Here is an 11,123-nt window from a genome sequence, read left to right as displayed (position 1 = left end):
GCGCGGCCCAGCCCTGGCTGCCTCTCCTCTTCTTCCACTAAGGCCCATTAAGGCCCATATAGCTCCCGGGGGGTTCCGGTAACCTCCCGGTACTCCGGTAAAATCCCGATTTCACCCGGAACACTTCCGATATCCAAACATAGGCTTCCAATATATCAATCTTTATGTCTCGACCATTTCGAGACTCCTCGTCATATCCGTGATCACATCCGGGACTCCGAACAACCTTCGGTACATCAAAATGCATAAACTCATAATATAACTGTCATCGTAACCTTAAGCGTGCGGACCCTACGGGTTCGAGAACAATGTAAACATGACCGAGACACGTCTCCGGTCAATAACCAATAGCGGGACCTGGATGCCCATATTGGCTCCTACATATTCTACGAAGATCTTTATCGGTCAGACCGCATAACAACATACGTTGTTCCCTTTGTCATCGGTATGTTACTTGCCCGAGATTCGATCGTCGGTATCCTATACCTAGTTCAATCTCGTTACCGGCAAGTCTCTTTACTCGTTCTGTAATACATCATCCCGCAACTAACTCATTAGTCGCAATGCTTGCAGGGCTTATGTGATGTGTATTACCGAGAGGGCCCAAAGATACCTCTCCGACAATCGGAGTGACAAATCCTAATCTCAAAATATGCCAACCCAACATGTACCTTTGGAGACACCTGTAGAGCTCCTTTATAATCACCCAGTTACGTTGTGACGTTTGGTAGCACACAAAGTGTTCCTTTGGCAAACGGGAGTTGCATAATCTCATAGTCATAGGAACATGTATAAGTCATGAAGAAAGCAATAGCAACATACTAAACGATCGGGTGCTAAGCTAATGGAATGGGTCATGTCAATCAGATCATTCAACTAATGATGTGATCCCGTTAATCAAATAACAACTCTTTGTCCATGGTTAGGAAACATAACCATCTTTGATTAACGAGCTAGTCAAGTAGAGGCATACTAGTGACACTGTTTGTCTATGTATTCACACATGTATTATGTTTCCGGTTAATACAATTCTAGCATGAATAATAAACATTTATCATGATATAAGGAAATAAATAATAACTTTATTATTGCCTCTAGGGCATATTTCCTTCAACCTCTACTCCATCCACGGTGCTCCCACTCCTTCTACCATGCTTGCTACGGTGGATCTTTGGCATCAGCGTTTAGGTCATCCCAATAGTGCCACATTGTCGTCCATACTTAGTGATTTTTCTATTCCATGTAATAAAGAACCTCATAATTCCTCTCTATGCATTTCATGTCAACAAGGAAAACATGTTAGGTTACCTTTTAGTTCTTCTAGCTCTTCTAGTACGTTTCCCTTTGAGCTTCTTCATTGTGATCTACGGACCTCTTCAATTTTAAGCATTTCTGGTTTTAAATATTATCTTGTTATTCTAGATGATTACACACATTTTATATGGACTTTTCCTCTAAGAAATAAATCTGACGCACATACTGTTTTTACTAACTTTCAACATTATGTAGCTACTCATTTCCTTCTTCCTATTCATTTTATACAATGTGATAATGGTAAAGAATTCAATAATATTGCAAATCGAAACCTTTTCCTCAAACACGGCATTCTCCTTCGGTTCTCATGTCCATACACCTCACCACAAAATGGCAAAGCTGAACGCTCTCTTCGCACAATCAATGATATTATTAGAACACTTCTTATCCAGGCATCCATGCCACCCAATTTCTGGGCTGAAGCACTGCGTACTGCCACTTATCTTTTGAATATTCGCCCATCTAGTGTAAATCCTAAAACAACTCCCTTTTACTCTCTTTTTCTTTCTCACCCTAACTATAATGAGCTACGAGTCTTCGGTTGTCTTTGGTTTCCCAACATCTACGCCACAACAACTAATAAGCTGTCCCCACGATCTCTTCCGTGTGTTTTCTTAGCATACTCTGATGAACACAAAGGCTATAGGTGTCTTGATCTTGTTTCTGGTCGCATACATATATCTCGTCATGTAACTTTCGATGGAACGGTTTTCCTTTCTCTACTACCTCAATAGACAACAAACCTAAATCTGCATCCAAACCATCTCATTCTCCCTCTAAATCCCCTATTTTTACTCATCTCATACCTGATAATCCTGCCGCGGCAGCCAATCTGCCTCTTTCCTCTGCCACGGCAGCGCCTCCACCTTCTCATGTCGCCACGCCGACCTCTACCGCGGCAGCGGATTTGCCGTTTTTCTCTGCCGTGGCAGCGCCCCCATCACCCCCATCTCCCACCGTCGCCACGCCACTCTCTGCCGCGGCAGACTCGCCCATGTCCGCACCCTCCGCTGCGCCGGACAACTCTCCCTCTCCGTCACCACCAATTCTACCACCCAATGCTGTCCCTGTTCCTGCTCCTATCAATGACCACACTATGCGCACCCGTGCCAAATCAGGTTTTTCTCAACCAATTAAGAAGCTTAATTTTCATGTAACCACTAATCTCTCTCCTATTCCTAAAACTTACAAATCTGCTCTTCTCGATCCTAACTGGGCCGCTTCCATGCGTGATGAATACAATGCTCTTCTCTCCAACAACACCTGGCATCTGGTTCCCCGTCCTCCTAATGCAAATATTGTCTCTGGTAAATGGGTCTTTCGTCAAAAATTTAACTCTGACGGTAGTCTTTCTGGGTATAAAGCTCGTTGGGTTTGCCGTGGCCTCTCTCAACAACATGGTATAGATTATGATGAGACGTTTTCTCCTGTCATAAAACCTAGCACTATTCGAACTATTCTTAGCATAGCGGTCTCATCAACATGGCCAATCCATCAATTAGACGTTAAAAATGCTTTTCTTCACGGCTCTCTTCATGAAACTGTATATTGTCAACAACCCTTAGGTTTCGAGGATTCTACATCTCCCAATCATGTTTGTCTTCTTCAAAAATCTCTCTATGGCCTTAAACAAGCTCCCCGTGCATGGTTTCAACGCTTCTCTACCTTCCTTCAAACTATAGGTTTTTCTCCTTCTCGTTCAGACTATTCTCTTTTTGTTTATCATTCTAACAGCCACGTTGCCTATCTTCTTCTTTATGTAGATGATATTGTTCTTATAGCCTCTTCTACTGACTTTCTTCAACACATTATCTCACTTCTCCAGCATGAATTTTCCATGACTGATTTAGGTTCTCTCCATCATTTTTTGGGTATTGCTGTCACACGTGATCATAAGGGTCTTTTTCTTTCTCAACGTCAGTATTCTATTGAACTTTTAAACAAGGCCGGTATGTTAGATTGTCAACCCTCTCGCACACCTGTAGATACCAATTCTAAACTCTCCTCCGATGGTGAAACTTTTTCTGATCCCACACTTTATCGTAGTTTAACTGGTGCTCTTCAGTATCTCACACTTACTCGTCCTGAACTATCCTATACTGTACAACAAGCCTGTCTTTTTATGCATGATCCTCGTGTCCCACATTATAATCATGTCAAACGAATCCTTCGGTATGTCAAAGGAACTCTCGATCACGGTCTCCACATAAATTCATCTTCACCTGCATCATTGACAGCTTATTCGGATGCTGACTGGTCTGGTTATCCAGACACTCATCGATCCACTTCAGGATACTGTGTTTATCTTGGTAACAATCTTATTTCTTGGTACTCGAAGCGCCAGCTTACGGTCTCTCGTTCGTCGGCTGAGGCAGAGTACAGGGCTGTTGCACATGCAGTTGCGGAGACAGTTTGGTTGCGCCAATTACTTGAGGAACTTCATCAACCTCTTCATCAGGCCACGGTGGTTTACTGTGATAATATTTCTGCAGTCTATATGTCAGGCAATCCAGTGCAGCATCGACGCACTAAGCATATTGAGAAGGACATTCACTTTGTTTGTGACAAAGTTGCTTTGGGACAAGTCCGTGTTCTTCATGTTCCTACCACGGCACAGTTCGCTGATATCTTCACCAAGGGGCTTGCAACTGCGCCATTTACAGATATTCGATCCAGTCTCAACGTCATCGAGCCTCCCGTTGACACTGCGGGGGGGTGTTAGAGTATACGAGTAGGACTCGTATTAGACTTGTACTCCAAGTTAGTTTAGCCTAGGTCGGTTATCCTATGCACTATATAAACATTGTAATCCGGCTGTATCCAATCAAACAATATACGAGTTTACACAACATTACAATATTGATCGAATTTTTTGGGGGAAAAAGGACAGCGACTACTATTCAAGGTCAGGGCTTCGTGGCGGACCAGTGGAGAGGTGACAATGGTGGGAGTACATTGCCAAAAACTATCACAATTATGCACAAATGCATAAAAGAACACATCATTTTTCATAACGGTTAGTTGATGTCATTGATTTTCAGTAATCCGTTGCCGTAAGCACTAAACAGCTCGATTGAGCGGCGTTTGATGGAATATGACAGGCGGGCCCTGTTTTCATTGACGTGGCAAGTAAAAAATCACACCGTTTTGGATGAAATGTTAAATTTTACAGAGGGCCCACATGTCTGTATCACTCCTCTCTCTCTCTCACCATTTATCTCCAATTCTGTCACTGTGTCCACGCATAACAAAGTGCCATCCTCCGCACCGGTGAAGTGGCGCTCCTCGTCCTCGGCTAGGAGGGTCGTGACATGCACACCGCCGGCGAGCGAGCGCAGCCGCATATCCTCCCCAACTCCCTCCACGCTCCTCGGCCAACTCCCATCGCCACACACTGTTCATCGTCGGCCTCGACGGCGTCGGGGCACAGTGGCCATCAGGGCTTGGTACGGGGCGGCGATGCAACGATGACAATTGGCAGAGCGGTGGCCGCGCACGGTTCTGCGACCATGACGGCGAGAGGCGCTGAGGTACGGTGCGTCGGCGGCGCTGCCGGGGAGCGGTATAGGAGCAGCAGGCACTGCGTGAGCATGAGCGGCGGCGGCGATTTTACCAACGAGAATCACAAGTGGAGAACGCTGACAAGACGGTCACGTGAAAATATAGGAGACAACGGAGACCGTCCCTCCCAGGCCAGAATCGAAGTTGCAAGAAATAATTGAGAAGTGCGTGCATCATTTGATGTAGAGGCCAAGGGTATGATCTCTTTCTTCAGAATAATAATGATATAACTAAGGCAAACATGCACGTGCATGTCGATCACTCCTGAGACCAAGACTATAAATTACTATCATCCTATATATCAATCAAATAGATGGACATCAGATGGGAAGGTTCCTCTCCACTAGTGGGAAGATATCAAGATCGGCGTGTAACATCTGACCGGCATCACCGTGCCTAGATGCTTTTCATGTTGGTCGCCAGCCAGATCGAGAATCGGTGCCTGCTGTCCAGTGGACATGGCGCACCTGCCGTGGTAAGATAAGATTCGTGCCTTTGTCAGTACGACGCATGTTATTGGTATCGATACCATGTAATGCACGTTATACTGCGACAAAATGACAACCATGGAGATCATCGTGGGGAAGCAAGTCAGATGGTTTTGCCAGATCAGATCAGGGTCGACGTATACGAGCAACGAAGATCTAAGCATCCCACTCTGATCTACGTCAAGTTGACTAGAGAAAGCTCAGAAGCATCCCATAAGAGCCTGAGGTCATCAGCGCTCATGAGTCATGATCGGCAAAGAAATAAAAAGTGAACATGAACTAGCCCGTCAGGAATATAAAATACAACAACATAGTTATAGGTGCATGATAATACACCGTTTATACATCAGAATTACTAAAAATCGCATGCCTAATTTTCAAAGTTTTTGTCATGTTTTTTGTTTGTTTGTTTCGTGGTGTTCAATCACTTATTGTTAAGTCCCATACTTTTACGAATTTTGACCCACTTCTTTGAAATCACATATTATTATTATTATTATTATTATTATTATTATTATTATTATTATTATTATTATTATTATTATTATTATTATTGTTATTGTTATTATTATTATTATTATTATTATTATTATTATTTACAGTTGTTTATTTTGTTAGTTTCATGTTTATTGTGACTGGACATTTTTCTGCATTTGCACTTGTTTTTAGTGCAATTGCACTTTGACCTTTTTACTTTTTTTATTGTCTTGATATGTTTCGTGACACCAAACTTTCATTTTGTGCAATTGCAGTTCTTTTCATGCATTTCCATTTTTCTTCATCTTCCTCAATTTTGTTTTTCCATTCGTTTTCTATTTTAGGTAAGTTTTTTAATGATATATGCTGAACATTTCTCCTCTACTGGTCAAAAAATTTATAGATACAATTCAAATACAATATCGTATTATTTATGCGAATAATATTGAATATTTGTCAACTTCACATATATTTTCTTTAATACGGGGGTGTACATTTTCTAAACACACGTTAAACAATTTCGAAAATGTCATGAACATCTTTTAAGCCGTCCATTTTAAGTGTCGCAAACATTTATTCGAAGTTATAATAATTTCGAAAAATTCAGTGCATAATTTTTTAACACTTCTTGAACAAATTTTTAAATGTCGTGGACACTTTTTAAATGTCATGATTTTTTTAATGGTGTAATTTTTTGATATTAATTATAAGAAAAAAATTACATTTTCATGAACATTTTAAAAATATCATAAGCATATTCGAAAACGGTGTGAACATTTTTAAAATTTCAATACAGATTTTTAATTGTACCAACATTTTTTTAACCAGGAGAAGAAACTTTTACATTCCAGGAACATTTTGTAGTACGGTGAGTATTTTTACCAAAATTAATATAAGAATGCGAAGACGAAAGTTTAAAGATGGTGCTTGCTTGTCTTTTCTATTTGAAAGCTCGTTGCTCGGTTTGTTGCTGGGCTAATTCCTATTCGGCTTAAGGGGCCGAATAGTGGCGGGAGCTATATTCTCACTTACAGCAAGAGGGTTGCTCCCCTCGCCTGCACTGTCCACGCAAATGGGCTGGCCCATTAATGCTAGTTCCTTTATTGTTGTGTTTGTTAAGTAGCTGTTTGAAATCATTAATAAAGGAGTACTCACACTTTTTTAGATTGCAACAAATGAGGCACTACATGTGCGTCACTTGGCTAACCTGGAGTTTTTTTTCGTACATCCATTTATTCAAATGTTTTATTTTCCAAACCGTGCGTCTAAATTCTGAACCATTTTCATTGTTGGATTTCTTGAGATTTTCGAAACTAGATCCCATGTTGATAGGTTTTGACGAACTTTTTCAAAAAATAAATAAATCAGAAGCACGACTTTTTACAATTTCTTTTTCCTTTTTCGAAGAGGCACAACTGTGGCTCTCGCGAAATCAAATATGTGTCTCCATAAAAAGCAAAACTATTCCTCTCGCGAAAGAATCATAATTGTGTCTTCCGTAGAAAAACAATCTGTGCCTCCACAAGAAATAAAAATTGTGCCTCCATAGAAGAAAAAAATTCATTTTTTTTTCTTTTTTCCCTCGAGGCACAACTGTGCCTCTTGCGAAAACAAATATCTGCCTCCATGTGAAGTAGAATTGCACCTCTCGCGGAAGCAAAACAGAAAAATAAAACATATTTTTACTTGTTTGAGAGGCACAATTGTGCCTCCCACGGAAGCTAATTTGTGCCTCCACGAGAAGTAAATGTGTACCTCTCGCCAAAGCAAAAAACACACACTTCTTTTTCGTTTCCGAGAGGCACACTCTCGCGGGCCCAAATTTATGCCTCTACGAAAACTAAATCCGTGCCTCTTGTGAAAAATACACGTTTTTCACTTAATTTTTCTTTTTTCAGAATCCTAGGGGAAAACCGGGCAAAAAACGTAAAGCCAAAAAAAACAAAAAAAACATCTATAACTCAAAAACACGTATGGAAAATAAAAATAAAAATAAATCCTAAGAAAGTGTCCAGACCGCAACACGTGGCGACGTTGAGAGCGTGCCAAGTGACGGGCTCTTAATCCACCAAAAGTGACCCTTGCGGGAGCCCGCAACGAGCACTCCTCAGCTAGTTTTTCTCGTGGTTGTCACTTCGTTCAGGCACTGTACGCTCTGCTTTGGGGCTTTTTTCTATTTCATTATCTTTTGTTTTTTCTATCGGTTATATTTGTTTCTTTATGATTTTATTCGGGTTTCTACTTTTCTTTGCTTTTTCATTGGTTTTCTTTGTTTATTTTTCTCGGTTTTCACTGGGTCTTTTTTTACAATTTCTTCTGGTTCCTTTGTTTCTTGTTTTGATGTTAAATTTTTTATCATTTTATTCGAATTTTTATTGGTTCTATTTGTTTTACTTTTTTATTTTTTTTCTGTGTCATTTTTGTTTTTTTTGTTTTCTTTGTTTTTTGTGGTGCATTTTTCATATGCATCAGGAACCCTTTTTGATATCTACTTTTATTCATACACATTATATATTTTTTGTATGCATCACAAACATTTTTTATATCATCTTTAACCTTTATAAAATAAGTAATGAACAGTTTTAAACATACTTTTTATGTGCTACCTTTCCATAAACATTTTACACATTTCTTTGTATATCAGGAACATTTTTTATACGCATGTTAAACATTTTGGAAATATATGATTAACATTTTTCAAAACATATATTCTTTGATGTCTAGTTTTTCCGAACACGTTGTACATTATTTTTTGTATATGAAAGAAACATTATTTGTATATATGTCCAAAGTTTTGGAAATACATGATTACATTTTTATACATATTTATTTTATGTCTACTCTTTTCCTTACGCAATTGACATTTTTGTATATATCAGAAATAATTCTTATATACATGATTAACATTTTTGAAAACTTATATTTTCTATGATTACTTTTTTACATACACATTGAACGTTTTTTGTGTAAATCAAAACTAATTCTTCCACACAGATTTAACATTTTTTAAGTGCACAATTAACATTTTCTAAATAATTTATGTAAAGTGATTTTATAATATATATGTATTTAGAATATTTTAATTTATAGAATGTAGAAAAAATGAAAACAAAAAATATGAAAAGAAAAGCGGTGAAAAACAGAAGCGCTTTTGAGGCAAGTTGCCGCGCGCTCGGCCGGCCAATCTTGCTGTCTTCAGGTGAGGTTACCCTACGTCTCGGTTCAAGCGAGACATAGGTGGCCCCAAAATAGTGGCTATTTAGTACGGGCACACAAGACACAACCCCTCTCTTTAGGCCGGTTTTCTGATCTACGTTTTTTTCTCTGTTTTTCATATTTTTTCCTTTTATTTTTGCGTTTTCGTTTTAAATTTCATGAAGTTTTTTCCCAAATCTATTATGTTTTAAAATTATTTTTCCCAAATCATGAACTTTTAAAATTTTGTGATTTTAGTAATACTCTAATATTTTTCAAATCCAAAATAACAACAAATACCTAAAAAATTTAGAATTAGTAAAAAAATCAAATTCCTGATTTTTTTTCAAAACACATGAACTTTGTTTCAATTCTTGAATGTTTTTCAAATGTGCATTTTTTAAATCTGTGAACAATTTATCAAAATCCACTAACTTTTCTCAAATTCATGGATTTTTTCTCAAAATTTACGATTCTTTTTGAAATACGTTTTTTATGGAAAATTCAACGGCCAATGGTTTAATTGTCATCTAGTCAATGCTCAAGGGGCCAATAGGTCAATAGTTTTTTGTTTTTAGGAAGAACAGACAGAGCTACTGGTATGACCCCGACCGCGCTCTGTGCCTCGGCATGCTATCCCAGAAGCCACCATCTTAGAGCATCTACAATCAGAAATAATATATTAATAACCTAGGCCCCTATATATCCACAGACACGCACGGTTGCGTGTGCGGATAACGCCCAGTCACCCACAAATGTCCACGTCCACAGCCTTCCCATCATATGCAAATCCTTAAATTCGTGCAATCTACGACTGTGAAAATAACACAACATAGGTCGTCACCCCCCTTTATTTTAGGGATTTTTGTATTCGTGCCTCTAGTTGGGTCATGCTCGACTGATTTGCCCCTATTTTCTTAACAATTGCGGTTTTGCCCAGCTCACTTCACTTGCCTTGTGTTTTTGCCCTTCCCGGGCGGTCCCGACCAGTGAGCAGTCACCACGTGGCGAACCGTGATTGGTCGGAACCGCCCCGGAAGGGCAAAAACACAAGGCGAGTGAAATGGCCTGGGCAAAACCGCAATTGTTGAAAAAATAGGGGCAAATCAGTCGAGCGTGACCCAACTAGGGGCATGAATACAATTGTTCCTTTATTTTACCATATATAGAGTCGCGCTATTCGTCATCTTGGGTGAGGAATAGTTATTCTTCACCCCCTTTATTTTACCATCAATGCACCATAATTTTACGTTCCGTAACTTTTGTCTTATTTCCGACGCAAAAAGAGACCGTAAGAAAATATATAATCGCCGTAAAAAATATTTTATGTTATGTAAAATTACAAACGTAAAAATATAGTCTAAAATACACATAAACTGCAAATTTTCTTGTCTTATGACCTATATTTTTATTTTCTTATGTCAAATTTTACGTAGTTAATTAATAGGAATGTAACTATTTCAATTCGAAACGTAATTTAATTATGAAATGATCGTAAGATTACCTTGGATGAAGAATAACTTATTCTGCACCCTGGGTGATGAATACTATATATATATATATAGGGTGGGTCTATTATGATAACACCTTTAAGAGTCTTATTCTGCACACCAAATCGCTTATTCTGCTAACACCTCTCTCGTACCGCACCGCGAACCGAACCACCCCACTGCCACTAACAAAGCCCCCCCAGCTCCTGCACGACACCCATCTCCCTCTTCCCCCGATCCAAACCCCCACCTCCCTCCACCTTCTACCGGCGCCGCCGCCGCCAGAGCACCACCTCACCTTCTCCCACCTTTCCCCCGCCTCGCCCCCACCTTCCTCCATCGCGCCCACCCCGGCGAGCCCCGCCGCACCACGGCTCCACCACCCCCGACCTTCTCCCCTTCCAACCCCGCGTCGTCGGATCCCCGCCCCACCACCCCGCCGCGCCGGATCCATGCCCCGCCGGACACCCGCGACGCCCCGCTGCCGGATCCAGCCCCTCCGGTCCGCCCCCTCCGGCCAGCACCACTGCCTCCTCCCCATCCATGGCGATCGCCCCGCCACAGCAACCTCTCCCTATGCTGGATCCGGCGGGATCCG

The sequence above is a fragment of the Triticum urartu genome, chromosome 3A (assembly GCF_056163025.1).
Source record: "Triticum urartu cultivar PI428250 chromosome 3A, HENAU_Tu73, whole genome shotgun sequence".
In the NCBI taxonomy this organism is placed as follows: Eukaryota; Viridiplantae; Streptophyta; class Magnoliopsida; order Poales; family Poaceae; genus Triticum; species Triticum urartu.
Note: the sequence above shows the minus strand (reverse complement) of the source record.